Below are 21,381 nucleotides of genomic sequence, written 5' to 3' on the forward strand. Positions count from 1 at the left end.
CATCTGGTGATGGACACCTAGGCTGGTTCCATAGTTTGGCTATTGTGAATTGGAGCACCCAAACTTTTGAGACAGAAGTGTATGATTCAGTGGTCAAAGAGGAAATTGTGCATGCTCTTCCGCAACTCTCAGAACCCTGAGTCCTGGGGATTAAGTTTTCTTTCCAGAAGAGCTCTTAGCAGTGGCTAGGCCCTTGATGCAGTGAACTATGTACATAATGGAAGAACTTGGCAGACATTTCATAGCACCCTGGTCTTTGAAGAACAAGATCAGGCTTCAGGAACAGTTTTCAGGACTTCTGGGGAGCCAGTATGTACAGCTCTACTAGTGATTGCCTTTTTTCTCAGAAATAACAAAATGTACAGAGATTGCAAATGGACCAAGGTAGGTCAGGTCCTATACATTCTGACACATCTATTTTTGGAATTTCTTCATCTTTCAGATTTGTATGAGAAACCCTTACTGTGCACATTTCCCTGACACAAGACACCAGGCACCTTTGTTCCGATTTTTCAACATGAAATCTTTTGATTTTAATCAACAGCTCTGACATAAGACAGACTAAGACCTGGGTACACCATTACCTAGGAATTTATGCTTAAAGCTAAGCTATTGTGTGATTTCATCTCTGTAGCTTGCCTTTAACTTCAGAAGTTAGGTTGGCATAATCCTTACAGAGGATAGAGATCTCTATCACATACATGGGATTCAGAAAGATGTATAGAAGGGTTCTTTTACTCAAGTTCATACATACATACAGCATCTGCCTTGAATGGAGTAAAGGGAATGGCTTCTCCACACTACCACCCTTGTACCATTTACTTTTGAAAATCTTCATTGCCATCTTTCTGAGGTTACTCTTCTCCTGGTCATTAGTGGTACCTCTTTCCTCACACAGGACTCGCCACTTAGCCTCACCTGGATTTTCAGGCACTTTGTTTCACCCTCTTCCCCAAATACAAGAGGCTTACAGGACCCCAAATGCACAAAATTACAGCAGACCTACACAAAGATGCATTATAATGAGAATGACTACCACACAGAATAAAGATAAAACCTTAAAGGCTGTGAGAGAAAAAAAATCAAGTTACTTATAGGGGAAAACCAATTCAGATTTCAACTGATTTCACAGTCCAGACCCTCAAAGCTAGGAGGTCCTGGAATAATATATTTCAAGCTCTGAAAGGAAATGGATGCCAACCAAGAATTTGATATCCAGCAAAGTTAAGTTTCAGATTTGAAGATGAAATTAAAACATTCCATGATAAACAAAAATTAAAAGAATTCACAACTAGAAAGCCTACACTACAGAGCATTCTCAACAAAATATTGAGAAAACAGCAAAGGGAGGATCTACAGTAAAGGGACATTCATCCAAATGAAAAACCAAGACAAATAAAAAAACAGAAATAAATCAAAATGACAGGGAATACAAATCATATCTCAATAATAACCTTGAATGTTAACAGCCTAAACTCATCAATCAAAAGACATAGGCTGGCAGATTGGATTAAAAAGCAAGACCCAATAATATGCTGTCTTCAAGAAAATCACCTCATGGGCAAAGACATCCACAGACTGAAGGTGAAAGGGTGGTAAAAAACTTATCACTCATATGGACTGTGTAAACTATCAGGGGTTTCCATTCTCGTTTCAGATAAAGTAGACTTCAAATCAAAGTTAATCAGAAGAAACAAAGAAGGACATTTCATACTTCTTAAGGAAAGAATGTATTAGCAGAACATAACAATTATAAGTATTTTTGCCTCAAACAAAGGAGCATCTATGTACATCAAACAAACCCTTCTAAATTTCAAGAGTCAAATAGTTCACAATACAATAATACTGGGTGACTTTAACACACCTCTCTCCCTACTAGACAGATCTTCCAAACAAAAACTAAATAAGGAAACTATAGAACTAAATAATACAATCAATAATTTAGACTTACAGATATATATAGAATATTTCATCCATCAACTAGAAAATATACTTTTTTTTCAGCAGCACATGGCTCCTTCTCTAAAATAGACCATATCTTATACCATAAATCAACTCTTAGTAAACACAAAAAACCAGAGATAACACCCTGCATTCTATCAGATCACAATGGAATGAAATTAGAAGTCAACGATAAAATAAAAAATAGAAGTTACTGAAACAAATAGAGACTAAATAATACATAATTGAATGATGAATCGATAGCAGAAGAAATCAAGGATGAAATTTAAAAATTCTTAGAGGTAAATGAGAAAACTGATAATAATATATCAAAATCTCTAGGACACTATGAAGGCAGTACTCACCACCATCCTTTATTTTATTTTATTTAAATTTAAAGAATAAAAAGTCAACAAATAAATGACCTAACACTACATCTCAAAGCCCTAGAAAAAGAAGAACAAGTCAACAACCAAAAGCAGTAGAAGGCAGGAAATAATTAAAATCAGAGCTGAAATTAATGAATTGAAACAAAAGAAACAATTGAAAAAGTTGACAAAACAAAAAGTTGGTTCTTTGAAAAAATAAATAAAATAGATAAACCCGTAGCCATGCTAATGAAGAGAAAAAAGAGAAAACTCTAATTAATAAAATACAAGATGAAAAGTAAATATCACAACAGACACATCTGAAATACAGAAGATAATTAGAAATTATTTTGAAAATTTATACTCTAATAAAATAGAAAATATCAAAGACATCGACAAATTTTTAGAGACATATGACCTACCCAAACTGCATGAGGAGGTCATACATGATTTAAATAGATCAGTTTCAAGTAATGAAATAGAAAACTCCATCAAAAGCCTACCAACCAAGAAAAGCCCAGGACCAGATGGATTCTTAGCCGAGTTCTACAAGACTTTCAAAGAAGAATTAACACACCAATACTCCTCAAAGTATATCATGAAATAGAAAAGGAGGGATCCCTTCCAAACTCATTCAATGGGGCTAATATCACCCTGATACCAAAACTAACGACATAACAAGGAAAAAAAATCTTCAGACCAATATCCCTGATAAACATAGATGCAAGAATTCTCAATAAAATTCTGACAAATCACATACAAAAGCATATTAAAAAGATGCACGCTGTCAGGGTACTGCCCACTGGGCAGTGATTTGGAGGTAAGTAGGGAAGGTTTATAAATCGTGGCACAGTCCGGTCCAGGAAGATTCATGGGAGCCAAGGGGTGTGTGCAGGAATGCCCACTACTGCCCAGGGCAGCACAGGACCCTGGAGACAGCCCAAGTTGAGTGCACCATGACCAAGTGAAATTCATCCCAGGGATGCATTGGGTCAATATATGGAAATCAATAAACATAATTCATCATATTAATAGACTTTTAAAAAAGAATCATATGATCATCTCAATAGATGCAGAAAAAGCATTTGACAAAACACAGCACACCTCATGTTCAAAACATTAGAAAAACTAGGGCTAGTAGGAACATACCTCAACATTGTAAAAACTATATATGCTAAACCCAAGGCCAATATCATTCTAAATGGAGAAAATTTGAAAGCATTCCCTACAAAAACTGGATGAAGACAAAGATGTCCTCTTTCACCACTTCTATCCAACATCATCCTTGAAACTCTAGCCAAAGCAATTAGACAAAACAAAGAAATTAAAGGGCTACAAATAGGTAAAGAAGAACTCAAACTATCACTATTTGCTGATGACATGATTCTATATCTAGAAGATCAAAAAATTCCATCAGAAAACTTCTAGAACTAATAAATGAATTCAGCAAAGTAACAGGATATTAAATCAACATAAATCAAAAGGATTCCTATTCATCAGCAATGAATCCACTGAAAAAGAAATTAGGAAACTACTCCATTCACAATAGCCTCAAGGAAAAATAAAATTTAAAAACCTGGGGATTAATCTAACAAAAGAGGTGAAAGACCTCAACAATGAAAACTACAGAACACTACAGAAAACTACAGAACAAAGAAAGAAATTGAAGAAAACCTCAGAAGATGGAAAGATCTCCCATGCTCCTGGATAGGCAGAATTAATATTTTCAAAATGGCCACACTACCAAAAGCATTATACAGTTTAATGCAATTCCTATTAAAATCCCAATGACATTCTTCATAGAAATAGAAAAAGCAATCATGAAATTTATTTGGAAAAATAAGAGACTCAGAATAGCTAAAGTATTCCTTACCAAGAAAAGAAAGCTATAGCAATAAAAATGGCATGGTATTGGCACCAAAATAGACTTGTAGACCAATGGTACAGAATAGAGAACACAGATACAAGCTCACATAAACATGGTTATGTCATATTAGACAAAGGTGCCAAAAACATTCACTGGAAAAAAGATAGCCTATTCAACAAATGGTTCTAGCAAAACTGGAAGTCCATATGTAGCAAAATGAAATTAAACCTCTACCTCTCAGCCTGCGTAAAAATAAACTCAGATTGGATCAAAGATTTAGGCACTAGAACAGAGACCCTGCACCTAATAGAAGAAAAACTAGGCCCAAAAATTCACCACGTTGGCCTAGGATGTGACTTCCTTAACAAGACTCCTAAAGTGCAAGAAGTAAAATCAAGAATTAATAAATGAGATGGATTCAAATTAAAAAGCTGCTTCTCAGCAAAGGAAACAATTAATAATGTGAGAAGAGAGCCTACATATTGGGAGAAAATCTCTAGGATATATAAAAAACTTAACACCCAAAAAAACATAAGAACTAAGGGGGGAAAAATAGAGTAAAGGAGTAGGCAGAACTGCATAGAGGGTTCCAGGTAGTCTATACGGGAGAGTCAAGGAAAGCTGCACTGAGAAAAGAACATCTGAATTCTAGAATTTCATCTCTTTAGGTCTTTGTTCAAATGAAAACCTAAAGAGATGAAATTCTGGAATTCAAAGAAGCATTTTGGTCTGGAGATATGAACTTGGGAATCGTCAGCCATGAGACTGGAGGAGAGCAAATAGGAAGACAGTGGGACAGATAAGAGTCCTATGGGCCAAACTGAAATATTCTGAAACATGTTTAGAAATCAGAAATATGAGGAGAAATCAACAAAGGAGACTGAGAAGAAGCAGTCAGCAGAGTGATTCAACACCGCCGGCCCCTCCTGCGCCCTCCTTATTTCTCCCTGAGGAGGAGTGACTTCGTTGGTTGGTCAATTTGGAAGGGAACCCAAAAGGCATGCTCTCACCTCCTTTCTTGCCTTTAGGGAGCTGTCTTCCTGTTAAAAACCAGTGCTCTGCTCTGCTCTGCTCCCCTGTATGAAATTTTTCCAGGGACAGTGTGAGAAGGTCTTCAATATTCCCTTGTGCCCACCCCTGGTGAGTAAGGCTGCCTCATTCTGGAATTCAGTATTAGGAATCCCCTTTTGACTTCAGCAGCTCTAAGCCATATTCACCAAGAGATCCACCAGTTGTCAAGACAAAGGCTTAATCTATGACTTCCTGACTTCTTTGCCTTATCTCCTCATTGGGTCAAAATTCTGGCTAGCAAGAAGGGTCAAGTTCATCAGCCCCCCTTGAACTCCAGAACACTAGAGCAGGAATTCAGACACATGACCCATGAAAACACTTTTGACTCCATGACTTCCATCCCTGCCTGTAACCTGTAAACCAAGATGGCGTCAGGATGCCACAGACTCAGAGATTTCAGGAGTGGAAGGAAAATAAGTTCATCTCTTCACAGCATTTTGATAAGACTGAAACCCAGAGAGCAAAACCTAATAGTGGCAGAACCAGATCTAGGACTCAGGTCCCTTGGCTCCCACATCATCCAGGGAGGACTTTAACTCTCAGGAAAACCTCGTCTTTTTCTATGTCACTCATTGCCAAAGGAGAAAAACAAAACAAAACATTATGCTGTCTTCCACAGTATTTTTCTCCAAAGAGCTCCATCATTTCTTCACATGCATTTGTTGACTCATGAGGTAGCAAAAAGAAAAAAAAAGAAAGCTGTTATGGCCCACTTAAGAATAATGCCTCCCTTAAATATTTCCCTCAGTGATTTTTACCAGATCAAAGAAAGATGCTTTTATTTCCCATTTCCTAGGTAACTGAAGAAATGTCTGCTGATGATTCATGATGACCAGCCTCAAAAGAGCCCTTAACAGGTTTCTTAGTCAGTCACTTTTCTCACTCTTTGAAACTGCTTTAAGCACAGACACTGCTTTAAGCCTTCCTCACTCTCAGATGGTCTTACCTCCTGCTCCAGCCCCAGTGCCCTCTCCCTCCCACAGCCAGTCCTAATACAGCTGCAGGTGCCCAGCCTCTCTTTCATTCTTTCCATTGTGTCAGAAGAAGAAAACCTCCACCTACCCAAGGCCAGTCCTTCCATCTGCCCTCCCACCTTCTCAGATAAAGTGCCACCATGAGTTAGCTCCTCTCTCCCCAGTGTGCTCAGCTGGCCTCTCTCACCTGAAGTCTTTCCATGGACATTTAGCAAGCTCAGAGCCTTCCAAGCAAAAGTTGAAAACAATCTCTAAGTGCCACACCCACTTCTTCCCATAACCATACTCAAGTCCAGATTATATCCTAGGGAGGACCCAAGTATGGAGATAACTTTCTCCTGTATGTAATCCAAACTACTGTCGGTTATCAAAACAACTGACAAAAGACCAGTGAAAGCATGAGATATTTTTATTTGTTCTAATTTCTAATTTGTTAGACATTCTCAACAGCTGCCTATGCCAATGAGATGAGCTGGGTTCAAAGGAGCTGGCTGCAACATTAGACTAAGAAAATGGTGAAAAAATCACGCAACACACAGACATGAGTTTCTCAGGTTGAGGGTGGAACTGCTCTGTGACCTCTAGGGTCCTCTTCTGCACTGAAAGGCAAGAGAGCGTGCACCTGGAATCTCTTTATTTAATAGGGGGAACACAGGAGCTTAGATGGAATGTTCTTCACCAAATAAGGCAGGGGATAAGGTTTCAAAGGTGGGTTTCCATCCCATTGGGTAACGCCCAAGTCCAGGGCTAAAGCAAGCTTCTTTGCTGGGTGAAGGTGGAGGCCATTTGCTTCACACGGTGCATGGAGTGAGATGCCAGACCAAACACCCCCCTTACTCAATCAAGGCTGAGAGAGGGTGCTCAGCCCATGGGCAGGGCGGCCCCCCACAATACATGACAGTAGAATGCACATTGACATATCCTATATAAATGGAGTATAACTTCTCATTCTTCTGGTTGTACATGATGTAGAATCACACAGGTTACATAGTCATATAAAAGCACGAGATTTTTTATGACGACTCCTTTCATTCCTTGTTTTTGAACTGTCAAGTATGAAATTATTTCCATTTCTTTCCTTGCTTTTGATGCCCTTGCCTTGCCTCAAGGTTAAATTGATAATTCAGAATCAGATCTTTCTCTCTTACATTCACAACCAAAATACTTGAATTTTCTATAACTTTCAGCCTTCATTTCCTCATTTCTCCTTGTATTAGTTCATCACTCTGATTTTGTACTAATTATTCCACTAAAGGCCTATCACAGAGGTAATCCTTCTCTGATTGTTCCTTCTCAAGCTCATTTCAGGCTCCTCCTCCTCTACAAGCCCTTAAAGGTCATAAACCTGAGGGCTCTTCCTAGATTCTTGTTTTCATTTGATGTGCTTCCTCCAGACAACCCCATTCAGGGCCACAGATTCAATTGCTGTGTATTTTGAGGGGGTCATCTGAACCAGAACAGTGCTCTTAAAGGAAGGTGCTACTGACAAGTATACCTGTCTGCTCAGGGCCAACTTGGACATATGGTCACCTTATCTCTACACTAACAAGTTCCTAATGTATTGTTTTCCCAGTGAAGACTCCTTCTCTGAGCTGCAGCCTCATAAAGCTAATAGTCTGTGCTCACTATGTGCACTTGGACTCATCAACTCACTCATTTAATAATATTGAGAAGCTACTATGGATCCAGCACTATTCTGAGAAGTAACGGTAAAACAATGAACAAAACAGACAATACTCCTGCCCACACAGAGCTCACATTCTGATTGACAGAAGAACAACCAAAACATAAATGCATAAAAAACAGATATTTTTCAGCATGATGAATGCTATACAGAAAAACAAAGTGGGGGGAAAGGGAATAGGAACTATGGGGAAGAAGTTTGAAATTTTAAATAGTGTGATTATGTTGAGCATCATTGAAAAGGTGACATTTGAAAAAAGACCCGAAAAGGAAATAAAGTGGATGTCTGAGCAGAGGAAATTAAAAGTGGGAAGTCCTTTTATTGGCAATGTGGATGGCATCGCCAGAGAATAGTGACAAGGCCACTGGAGGTGATGCTGGAGGACAGGGAAGGGCAAGGAAATCAAATGGAGCATGAGCAGGAGGTCTGGTAATGGCGGGGAAGTCATGGGGGTCTTGATATATTCAGGATAAGTCAAGTGATAAGAATGAAAATCTGACAGAGGTGGTCCCAGATAGAATTAGAAGAGATTAACTAAAGAAAGTAAATATAAAAACCTCTTTTGAGATGTCTGAGATCGGCATATTACAATGACACAGCCACATCCAAGTTTATAGCAGCACAATTCACAATAGCTATGGAGCCAACCTAGGTGCCTTTTAACAGATGAGTGGATAAAGAAAATATGGCATGTATTCACAATGGTGTATTACTCAGCTGTAAAAAAGAATAAAATTGTGGCATTTGCTAGTAAATGGGTGGAACCGGACACTATCATGCTAAGTGAAATAAGCCAAATCCCAAAAGTCAAAGGTTGAATGTTTTCTCTGCTATGTGGAAGCTAATTCAAAATAAAGAAGAGAAAAAAGAAAGAAAATATCAGTGGAGTAGAGGAAGGGGTTTGAGGGGAAGGGAGGCGGGACAGGAAGAAGGCAGTACAGTGGAATGACCTAAATTTCCTATATATATATGAATATACCATAGTGAATGTCACCATTAAGTATTTACACAAGACACTAATTTTAAAAAACTATAAATAAATAGCAGAAAGATAAAGTGTAGAGAGAAAGGGAACAAGAGGAGGGAGGATGAGGGAGAAGTTAAGTACTAGGGACCGAATTAGAGCAAATTATATATTTTATGCTCATATAATTATGTCAAAATGAATCCTGATGTTATGGATAACTAAAAAGAGCCAATAAAATATTTTTAAAATATTCTTTTGAGGAGTTTTGCTGTTAGAGGAAGGAAGGATACCAAGCACTGAACAAGCATTAGTCAGAGAGAAAAATGAGGTCAAGAGAAGATCTTGGTAGAAGAGAGGAGTGATAATGGAAAGAAAAGAATTTTCTGAACATTTCCTGTCCTGCAGTAGTTCCATCCTAAAAGGAAATGAAACCACAAGTGAAGAGGTCAGCCTTTGCTCAGAGAGAGATGGTTCAACTATAATAACAGGAGAAGAAGTCAAACAAAGGAACACAGATACCCGGAGGTGGGTGGACGTGATGGTGGAAGTTCTCTTCTGATTGCTTCCATCTCTTGGTGGAATGGAATGCAAGCTCCCTCTCTTGGAGGGAGAGCTGGGGAGGAAAGTATGAGGTGTGTTCAGCACAAAACAATCACACTTGAGAGATAGAGAGTGAATATTAACAAAAGCTCACGTGAGATCCAGGAGGCATTATGCTCACCCTGGACGTAGGTGGTCGTATAAACTGAGCTTCTTCAGCCTGGTCTTCTATTTTTATCCAAAAAAAAGATAGCATGTGAGAATCAAGGAGCAAAGAGCTGGATTTAAGTAGGGTTGTGGTTTTTCCAGGAAGAGAGAACGAGGCTACAGGTCAGGGGAGTTAATCATGATGGGAAGGAGTGACTAGAATGATGTTATGGAAAAAATAATTGATTTAATGAAGAGGGCAACGAAGGCAGGAGAGGGTGAGAAGCAGTGGAATCGGGGAGGGACCAGTGGATTCCAGGTGCTGGCCAGGAAAGTCACATTTGCAGTGGGTCTCAGAGCAAGTGAGCTGGAAACTTAAGAACTGATAGGAAGATGGTGTTTGCAATTGGGATTAAGGAGGGTTACAGTTATTGTGTTGACTAAGTCAACATTTCCAAGATGACACCATGATTCTCTTTCAGTGTACCGTCCCCCAGTAAATGAAGCCACCAAGCTTTTCTTTTACCTCATCACTGCATTTGTACATTTGACCCATTATACAACTCCCAAAGCAATCTACTTCTCTCTTCTCACCTGTTACTCTTCTAATCCAAGCTACCAGCATTTGGTCGGGGGAGTGGGGGGGCAATTGTAATAACCTTTTAAACTGGTCTCTCCAGATCTGTTCTGACCCCAAGCAGTCCTCACTATTGCCAATGTGACATTTTTGAAATAAATAATTAATCATGTAACCATTCATTAAAACTTCAATGGCTTGCTATTACTCTTCAGATGAAGACCAGAACTCATGGCATGGTTTACAGGCACCTGCATTGCCTTCCCCCCACCAGGCTTCTCCAGCCTTCTTTTGTACTATTCCCCTCTCATGCTCTGCCATCTAAGACACACTGGTCTGTTTTTGATCTTCAAGCATGTTACACTCCCTCTGACAATTATGTCTATTGCCTTTGTAAAAATCACCCATCTCCACCCTCCCTTCCACCTGTTTGATGCCTTCACGTCCTTCACATCTCAACTTAAGTGTCTTTTCCATAAGCACCACTACTCTAATGCTACAGGTATAGGTTGGGAACTCTTGTCATAATCTCTCTCAGTATGCAGTACATGGGTCATGAGCTCTAGAATAACAGTCATTACATCTGTTTTCATTCATCATTGGGGCCCTAGTGCCTAGGACAATCCTGGATATAATTAACTGTCATAAATATTTTTATTAATAAATAATTTTTTATTAATAAAAAATGTTATTTGCATGTAATATGTCTAATGCTTTTTTCCTGAAAAATATCTTGCTACATCTTAAGCTAACCACCCTCCATTGATTTTATCTCATGTTTTAAGGTGGCTTTTACTCAATTTACCAACAATTTAGTATGTACCATGTGCCACAGAGAGGTAATTCAGAAACAAATAGGTATAATCTCCATCCTCAATTTGTATATAATCCAATATGACAAACAGATATGTGCACACACAAAAAAACTATAATTAGTTCATCCAGTGTTTTTTGAATGCTTATTAAGTGCCAAGATTTCTAAGTCGTGGACACATAGCCCTGGATAATTATCTTGTGAAATATATAATCTGGTGACTGGGCATCTGCTCATTGGGTGGAATTCTGGGACCAGAATTTTAAGGTCTTTGATACTTTATCACAGTTTTTATTTCTTTCTGAGGCTACTGAAGCATGCTTAAGCATTGCAGTGATACCTTTAGTTAGACATTACACAAATACAAGATTGGCAACATGAAGGATGGATTCTAATGGTCACAATCAATAGTGACATTTGAGAATTATTCCAGAGTCCCGCAGAAATGTCAAGGTCCAGTAAGAATAAAATGTAAAGGATAAACCTAAGGGAAAAGGTTGAATGTGGTCACTAAAATGAAGGAAATCTTTAAGATGAAAAGGTTTTTAATTTGAAAGTAAAATCTACTAAACAAAGTTCTTGTAACAATGTTGGCAATGTGTCCATATTCACATGTTAAGTAGTTTCCATGATTGTAAAACATTTGCTGCTGTTTTCTGTTATATAAGATTAAGGTCTCATTTCTTGTTAGTGTGAAATGATTTGCATATAGATTAATATATATACTATAAAAAATTTGAAAGTAAAGGTGAATTATGGAAGATATAGTCCCATCAAAACCATTCCATCTCACTTCTGAGCACATAGCCAGATAGCATGTGCCAACTCCTTACAGTTAGGTGAGGCAATGTGACTGATTGTATGATAGTAAAAGGAACATGAGTGGAAATCGTGAGCATCACTTCCAGTCTTGATCAATTAAAATATCCCCCATTCTATCTTCTATTCCTTCCCTATCAGCTAAATATCCAGCTCAGAGTGATAAAGGAAGGCTCTGTCAGCCTGGGTTGGGTCCCTGAAAGCAGCACCCATATCTCCATTGTTTAGACTTCACATTAGTAGGAAGAAAAAAACCTCTGTCATATTGAGCCACCAACACTTTGGGATTTATCCAGCATCCAGGTTTAACTTAACTGCAGAGATGATGCCATTAGCCAAGAAGGAGATTCAGAGAAGAAGCTGATGCAGACAGAGGTAAAGGCAAGAGTTCAGAGTAGGCCATTTTTGTTTAAGATTCTTTTGACACATCCAAATAGTGATCCAGAATCAGTAGAGAGCTAGACACAAAGATCTGAAAGTTTGGGGAAGGCAAGTAATAAAGGCCCTGGTCCTGATGGATAGACTATAAGAAGATACAGAGCAAGAGCACATGAAGCTATGGGATAAGAAATATTAACATATAAAAGAAGGCAGACAGAAAGAAGAGCCAGAAGATAAAAAAAAAAAAGACTTTCTCAAAAAAATTTCCCATCAGTATTATGTACAACAAACCATAAAAGTTGGTCTTAGAAGTCTGTGTTTCTAAGTACTACTTACTCATGTAAAAGTGATCATTCAGTAATACATAGTACTGCCACTCCCTGCTATTAAAACTTGAATTCAATGAATTCTTTAATGCTTTGCTTTCCAAATTGAAAGCTCTAAAATTCAATAAAATCATCTTTATCACCTAAAATATCAAAATTCATCTAAATATTGAGTGATATTTTGAAATCTACAAGTGACTTCTGATGAATTCTCTGACAACATTTTATGATTTCTTTGGTAAAAACATTGAACAAACATTTATCCAGCATCCAGGTTTAACTTAACTGCATGTCATCAACCTACTTTTTATCCCATCTGAAATGCTTTTCATACACACGATTCACTTGATGCCCCTAATAAATCCATAAGATTGGTGAATAGAGTTGAGGGCTCCAGACATGCTGAAAGACTATCAAAAGTGGCCATTACCTTAGAATAGAATCCACATCAAGACAAAGTACATTCCAGGAGGCAGGAGAGCTGACAATCAAGGATATCTGCAAGAAAATACACACTGATTTAAAAGTACGACTTCAATCCCAGAGGTTATCTATTCATCAAGTTTATAATTCATGAGTCTCTCTTTTCTTTTTCTTTTTTTTTTTTGTACCAGGATTTAACCCAGGGTCACTTAAACAGTAAGCCACATTGCCAACCCTTTATGTTTGTTTGTTTGTTTGTTTGTTTGTTTGTTTTTAGACAGGGTCTCCCTAAGTCCTTAGGGCCTCTCTGAGTTGCTGAGTTTAGTCTCAAACTTGGAATCCTCCTGTATCAGCCTCCTGAGTCACTGGGATTCCAGGCATGGGCCACTGCACCCAGCTCATGTGTCATTTTAATGTGACATGAAGCTTCCTTATTCAGAATTTGAACTCCCAGAGTGAACAAGAGATAAAGGGAACATCTTGGACAACATTTATTTAATAATTTTTCCATCGTTTGTCACAACTGCTTTGGTGGTTTCAAATATATTCTGATTAATGCCTTACAGATAGAGCCATGGCTATACCTTCACATGCCTAAAGAAAGTAACTATTTTGAAATCTTGCTGTTCTGAATTGTTTTTTAAAAGAATCATGAGTCAAATCAAAACTGACATTTAGATGAGTTCTCACAAATGCCCATTTCTGTTTAGGCCATCTCTTTTTATAATATCTTCAAATATTATTCTAAAATGATCAAATTTCTACATGCTTAATTTTATGAGTCAATTTGGCAAGACTGTTGGTGACCATTTGTTTGGCCAAACACTGTTGTATGTGTTACTGCAGAGGAAATTTTTTTAAATATGATTAACATTTACAATTAAATGACTTTAAGCAAAGCAGATTACTCTCCATAACATAAGTTAGCCTTATCAAAGATTTCAAGAGCAAAACTTGAGTCTTCCTAAATAAAGAGCTCTGCTATTTGACTGCAAACATAGAAATTCTGAGTTTTTAGCCTCCACCTCAGGTCTGCAACATCAGCTCTTATATATACCCATCCCACTGTCACTGTTTCTCTAGAGAACCTAATATATTTCTCTTTTATTTCAAAATCTTCAGTCAAGAGTAAAATTGATGGGTATGTTCCTATTGGATATTATCTTTCAAATATTTTCTACCAAAAATGTTATAACTTGTAAGAAGCAGGCACATGACTTTTGTTCTTCTTGTGGATCTGCCACCTTCTCCTGGTGTTTTCAAAGGCTTATGAGAAAATATATGGAATGATAGTACACATTTGCCTTGGACAGGGAGAAGGTACATGTACTAGAGCATGTTAAATTTATTACAATAGACATATGCAGTCAAACCCTATGTGATGTAGGGAAAACAGTACTCAGAGTATGATGCATAACAGGAAGTGCCTGTTACAAATAAAGAGAGAACTTAATATCTAACTCCACACATTATATTTGTCTGCTTGGGTTGCCATAACATAATACTCTAGACTAGGTGGCTTAAACAACAGAAATTTCTTTTCTCATAGTTCTGGAAGCCTGAAGTCCCAGCAAGATGCCATCAGGTTTGGTTCCGATGAGACCTATCTTCCTGGCTTGCAGAGAGCTGCCTTTTCTCTGTGTCCTCACGTGGCCTCCCCCTGTGTGCTTTCATACACATAGCGCAACAAAGCTCTCTGCTGTCTCTTCCTCTTCTAATCAGGACATCAGCTCTCTCATATAAGGGCCCTACCCTTATGACCTCATTTAACCTTAATGATCTCCCTAATGAACTTGCCTTCAAATATTGCTACATTAGGGATTTGGAGAGAAGAGAGAACAACGTAATCTACAACTAACATTAAGGAAGTAGATGGACAAGAGCAAATAACCCAAATCAGAATAAAGGGGGAAAAATTGGAGCAGAGATAAATTAAATATAGAGAAAAGGAAAAAAATAGAATCAATGAAACCAAATGTTTGTTCTTAGGAAAAATCAACAAGAGTAACAATCTTTAGATAGACTAAGAGAGAAATAAAAAGAAACACAAATAATTACAATCAGAAATAAAAAGGGAGACATAAGTGTGGCTCTTACAGAAATCAAAAGAATTATAAAAGAATACTATGAATAATTACACCAACAAATTAGATTAGGTTAAATGGACAAATTCCTAGAAGCATGCAAATGACCAAAGCTGACTCAAGAATAAATAGAAAATCTGAATAGACTGACAAGTAAATAGAGCAAATCAGTGTTTTAAAGAGTAGAACACAACCTCCCCACAAAAGAAAAACCCAGACCAGAAGTCTTCACTAGCAAATTCTACCAAACATTATAAGAATTAACACAAGTCCTCTCAAACTCTTCCCCAAAACAGAAAGAGGCTTACACTTCTTACCTTATTTCATGAGAAATAAATAAATAGACAAAGATAACACAAGACTGTAGGTCAATGTCTTTTATGTATACAGATGTAAAAAAAAGCCCTTGATGAAATATTAACAAACTGAATCCAGCAGCATATTAAAAGAATTATATATCATGAGCAGTGGGATTTATCCCAGGAATACAAGGGCAGTTCATCATATGAAAATCCATATAATACATCATTAATAGAATGAAGTGGAGAATAATCACAAGATCAACTCAACTGATGCAGAAATCCAACATTTTAATGATTGTTTTAAAAAATGTTCAATAAAGTAGGAATAGGAAAACATTTCCTCAGGCTGAAAAAGAGCATATATAAAAAAAAACCCACAGTTATCATGATATTTAGTAATGGAAAACTAATGTTTTACCTAAAGATCAGAAATAAAACATGCTATTGCTGTTATTCTATATAACACTGTACTAGAAGATGTAGCCAAAGCAATTAGGCAAGAAAAATAAATAAAAGGCATAAAAACTAAAAATAAAGAAGTAAAACTATTTGTATTTGCACATGGCATATTGAAAATCTCAAAGAATCCACACATACCAAAAAACCTATCATAGTTAATTAGCAAAGTTAGGTCAACTGAGAAAGTCAGTTGTACTTCTATATACTAGCAATTAACAATCTGAAAAGGAAATTAAGGAAAAAATATATTCAAAACAATCAAATTCATAGGAATAAGTTTAAAAAAGATTATAGCACACTGAAAACTATAAAACAATGCTGAAAGAAATTAAAAATCTTTATAAATGGAAGCCATCCTATGCTCTGGATTAGAAGACTTAATATTGTTAAGATGATTCTTCAAAGTGATCCATAGATACAATGCAATCCCTATCAAAATTCCAACAGCTTTTTAAAGCAGAAATAGAAAAGTTAATCCTGAAGTTCATGTTGAATTCCAAGTGTCCCAAAATAGCCAATACAATATTTGAAAAGAAGAAATTACTTTGTGATTTCAAAAGTTACAGTAGTAAAAATAGTGTGTTACCAGCAAGCAAGTTGAAGATCAACAGAATAAGATTGAAAGTCTGGAAATAAAACCATATATCTATGACCAATTGATCTTGACAAATGTGTCAAGATGACTCAATGGAGAAATAACATTCTCTTCAACAAATGATAAGGCAACTGGATATTTACATGAAAAAATATATACCACATACAAAACTCAAAACGGATCAACAATATAAATACAAGAACTAAAACAATAGAAGTCTTAGAAGAAAACACAAGAGTAAAGGTTTACGATGTTGGATTTGACTATGGATCCTTAGCTATAACTCTGAAAGCAAAAGCAACAAAAATATTGGTCTTCATCAAAATTTAAAACTTCTGTGCAAAGGGCATTATCAATAAAGTGAAGAGACAACATACAAAATAAGAGAAAATATTTTTCAAATTATATATCTGATAAGAGTCTAGAATTGAGAATATAAAAAGAACTGTTATGGTTTAGATCTGAAATGTCCCCTAAAAGTTCAGGTATTGAAGACTTTGTCCCTAGGCAACAATGTTCACAGGTGGATCCTCTGAAAGTTGATTGGACCATGAGGGCTCTGACCTCATCAATGGATTAATTGAGTGATAAATTCATAATTTAATGTACTATTGAGACATGGTGGAAATTTAGGAGGTAGGGCCTAGTTGGAGGGTGTGAGTCCTTGAGGGCATGATCTTAAAGGCTATATGTTGTCCCCAACCCCATCCTCCCTCTGTCCCTCTCTATCCCTCCCTTTCTCTCTCTTTCTCCTTAACAGCTTCCATTAAGTGAACAATTTTGTGCCACCACCTTCTTTAGCCATGATATATACCACAGGTCCAGAAACAATGGAGATAACTGACAATAGGCTGAACCCTCTGAAATCGTGACCCAAAATAAATCTTTCCTCCTTTAATGTGCTTTTCTCAGATATTTTGTGATGACAACAGAAAATTAACTAACACAATCTCTAATAAATCAACAACAAAAAGACAATTCAATAAAAAAATTGGCAAAGAATCTGAATAGGGAATCTCTCCAAAGAAAATGTATAAATTGCCAGAAAGCACATACATGAAAAGATATCTAGCATAATTTGTCATTAGAGGAATGTAAATCAAACTCATAGTGATGTAACATGTCACCCACTTGAAAGACTATAGTTTGTTTGTTTTAACCTTAATAAAAAATAACAAGTGTTGGGGAAGATGTGGAGAAATTAAAACACTTGTACATTGCTGGTAGAATGTAGAATGGTTCACCTACTATGAAAAATAATTTGATGGTTCTTCAAACAATAAATGCAAACTTACCACAAAACTAAGCAATTTCACTCCTTTTAACCCATAAAGAATTAAAAATACTCAAAAAAGTATATGTATGTATATGTTCATAGCAGCATTATTTACAAAAGCCACAAGACATAAACTGCCTAAATATCCATCAATTAAAGAATGGATAAACTAATTATGGTATGTATTTATAATATAATATTATATACCCATCAAAAAATGAAGTACAGATACATGCCATAAGATGTGAACCTTGTACCTCACTCAAAAGGAAGTCAGATACAAAAGATTACATACTATATGTTTCCATTAACACAAAATATATTAGAAAAAGAAAATCCATATATACATAACCCAAACTAGTCGCCACTGGGAGAAAGAGGAGGGAGGAAAGGTGTGCAAATCCATAATTGGTAGGTTTATTTGGATATAATAAAAATGCACAAATTTCAAATGTCATAAATACCACAGAATTATTCACTTTAAGATGATGAATCTTATGTAAATGTCACCACAATTTTTTAAAACTATGCACCAAAAAAAGAGAGTTCTTTAATACAATAACCTGGTGTAGATTATTAGATTCCATGAGGATTACCCAAATTCTAAATTCCTGCTTAACATATTTAGCAGCATTATTATATATCAGACACTATGTTAAAAGTTTTATATATTTCCTATTTATCATAAACTATGTTAAAAGTTTTATATCCATTTATCCTTTAAATTTAATACAGTCATGTGCTTCATAATGATGTTTAGATGGATGATGTACTGCATATATGATGATATATACCATATAAGACAATATCACCTAACAATGCATTTCTCAGAATGTATCCCAGTTGTTAAGCAACATGATAACTATAACATTCATCACTGTCTTCAACTTAGGGAACAAAAGTCAAGTATAAAGAAGGTAAATTGCTCAAAGTCACACAGACAAGGGAATAGACCTCAGATGATCATTTAGCTATTAATTGAACTTTAATTTAGAAACAGAACTAAAGAAACATTAATTCAAAAAGTTTATTGAGTGCCTGTAAAATTTTTTTATCAGTGTATTATAGTTAACACAGATACAAAAGTTTTGAAACATATATGAATAAAAATTTTTAATAGGTGTGTGCCTTAAATTGTATTTAAATATGCTACATACCACAACTACAAAATCAAATAATTACTCCAGAAAGGGGTAAAGTAGGTAAGTAAGTTTAAAATATAAAATCAATTTAAAGAATAAAATTAAAAATAATAATAGCTGACATTTATTGAACAGTGCTAGGCAGTGTTCTAAGGGCTTTAAATATATTAATACCTTTACTCATTTATTGAACCAATTTTAATGTGATGCTTGCATGTCAAAAATTATGAAGGTGCTATTCATATGACTGAAGTGTGGAAAACACTGGTATAATTGAAAAAAATAGCTTTTGAAACCACCTCAAATTTAATTCTGGGTTCTCCCACTTAACAACCGTGACTTGGGCCAAGAAACTAAGGATGGTAACTGTTATGGTTTACATCTCCCATATTAGAGAAAGGTTTAGATTTAAAAATCCATTTATATAGGTACTCATGATACACACAAAAACAAGGCATTATGAGAGCCATCAGAAACAGTAAACAATAGATACAGACTTCCAAGTATTTAAAATTACCAGATATACCATATAAAATAATTAAATTTGAAATGTTTAACACAATGAAAAATATAATAAAAAATGCATCAGAAAAAAATATTATTGAAATCGGCAGACTTTTTTTAAAATGACTAAATATACTTTTAAAAATGAAAATAAAAATATTGAAAATTAAGAATCTGATAGATGGGTTAAACAGAAATTGGAAAGAAAATTAGTGAGATGAATGATAGCTCAAAGAATTTACCCAAAAGCAGCAGAGAAAGAGAAAAGTTTCTGGTAATTATGCAAAATGAAGAGGAAAAAAAGGCTGTGAAAAGAAGATCTGACATACTGTTAATGTGAGTCCCAACAGGAGAGAATGAAGAGGAGCAATGTTCGTTTAATAGCTGGGAAATCTCAGAAGAAACATCATGAGTTCACAAATACAGAAAGCACAAATATATTAAACAAACCACTTTGCTGTGAAACCCCAGCCCTGAAGTCAAAGATATTTTAGACAAAGCCAAGAGAGTAAGATAATTAGGCTTACAGGGATTCAACAAGCTGATTTGAAAGAGCATGTAAAGAGCAAAGACTCAAGTATAGCCAAGGCATTCCTGAAGGAGACAAACAAGACAGAAGAGGGCCCATCCTCCAGATACAAACACTTATTATAAAACTCCACAAATTAAGACTGTTAAGTATTTGTGGAAATACGGGCAAATAGGGAAGAATAGAAAGCCCAGAATTACATACGCTCATACCTAAAACCTGACATTATGAGAAAGATGGCATAGCAAATCAGGAGAGACATTAATAAATATTGTTGGAAAAAATCACCAATCATAAAGATAAAATAATTAGGTCCCTCTCTCACAAAATAGAATTCCAAATACAGCAAGACCTAATATCAAAAGGCAAAACCTTCAAACTTTGAAAAAAATGAGGAATATTTTTCTGACTTTGGGACTGACTGGGAGAGTTTTTGTTTATTTGTTTGATTAAACATTTAAAAGTGCTGAGCACAAATAAGATGGATAAATACAGCTAAGACACAGAAATTAAGAAGGCAAATCACAATTTTGGAAAACATACATTCAATCTATGTGTCCCTAAACAAAATTTCTTGTCCAGGTTATATAAAGAACTATTGCAAACTGATAAAAACAACAAAGACCTGCCCAAAACAGGTAAAATGCATGAACAAGCCTGACATACACACACACACACACACACACACACACACACACACAAAGAAACATGAAAAGTTTATAACCACACTAGTAATGAAGAAAATGAACTGAAAATAACCAATTAAATACTATTTTACTCCTACTACATTGGCAAATTGAACAGTTCTGAAAATACCAGGTATTAATAAAAGTATACAACCTTTTTAGAAAATAATGTAGCATTATCTTACAAAGTTTAATATTAATAGATTTTCTAATCTATCAATTTCACTCCAAAATATATCCTCTATGGAAATTCTTAATATGTACACCAGGAGACACGCACAGAACAATCATAACATTGTTTGTAACAGCCAAAAGCTGGAGATGATCCAAATGTCTATTATCAAGAAAATAAGCACAAAAACTAAATTATATTCACTGTGGAATCTTTAAAAAAAATATTTTTAGTTGTAGATGGACACAATACCTTTATTTAAATTATTTATTATTATGTGGTGCTGAGGATCTAACCCACGGCTTCACATATGCCAAGTGAGCGCTCTACCACTGAGCCTCAACCCCAGCGCTCACAGTGGTATCTTATGCATCAAAAAAAAAAAAAAAGAAAGAAAGAAAAAATAGTCTGGGCATGGTGGCCCACGCCTGTAATCCCAGCAGCTAGGGAAGAGGAGGCAGGAGGATCACAAATTCAAAGCCAGTCTCAGCAACTTAGCAAGGCCTCAAGCAATTCAGTGAGACCCTGTCTCTAAATAAAATATAAAAAGGGGCTACGAATGTTGCTCAGTTGTTAAATGCCCCTGGGTTCAATCCCTAGCACAGGAAAAAAAAAAAAGGAAAAAAACTAATGCTACATGACACAACTTCATGGAATCTTAGAAACATAGTCTTGAATTAATGCAGCAAGTTGCAAGAGAAGTCTAAAATAATTGTACTATTTTTAAAGCTCA

Source organism: Marmota marmota, unplaced genomic scaffold, assembly GCF_001458135.2.
Source record: "Marmota marmota marmota unplaced genomic scaffold, marMar, whole genome shotgun sequence".
NCBI classification, from domain to species: domain Eukaryota; kingdom Metazoa; phylum Chordata; class Mammalia; order Rodentia; family Sciuridae; genus Marmota; species Marmota marmota.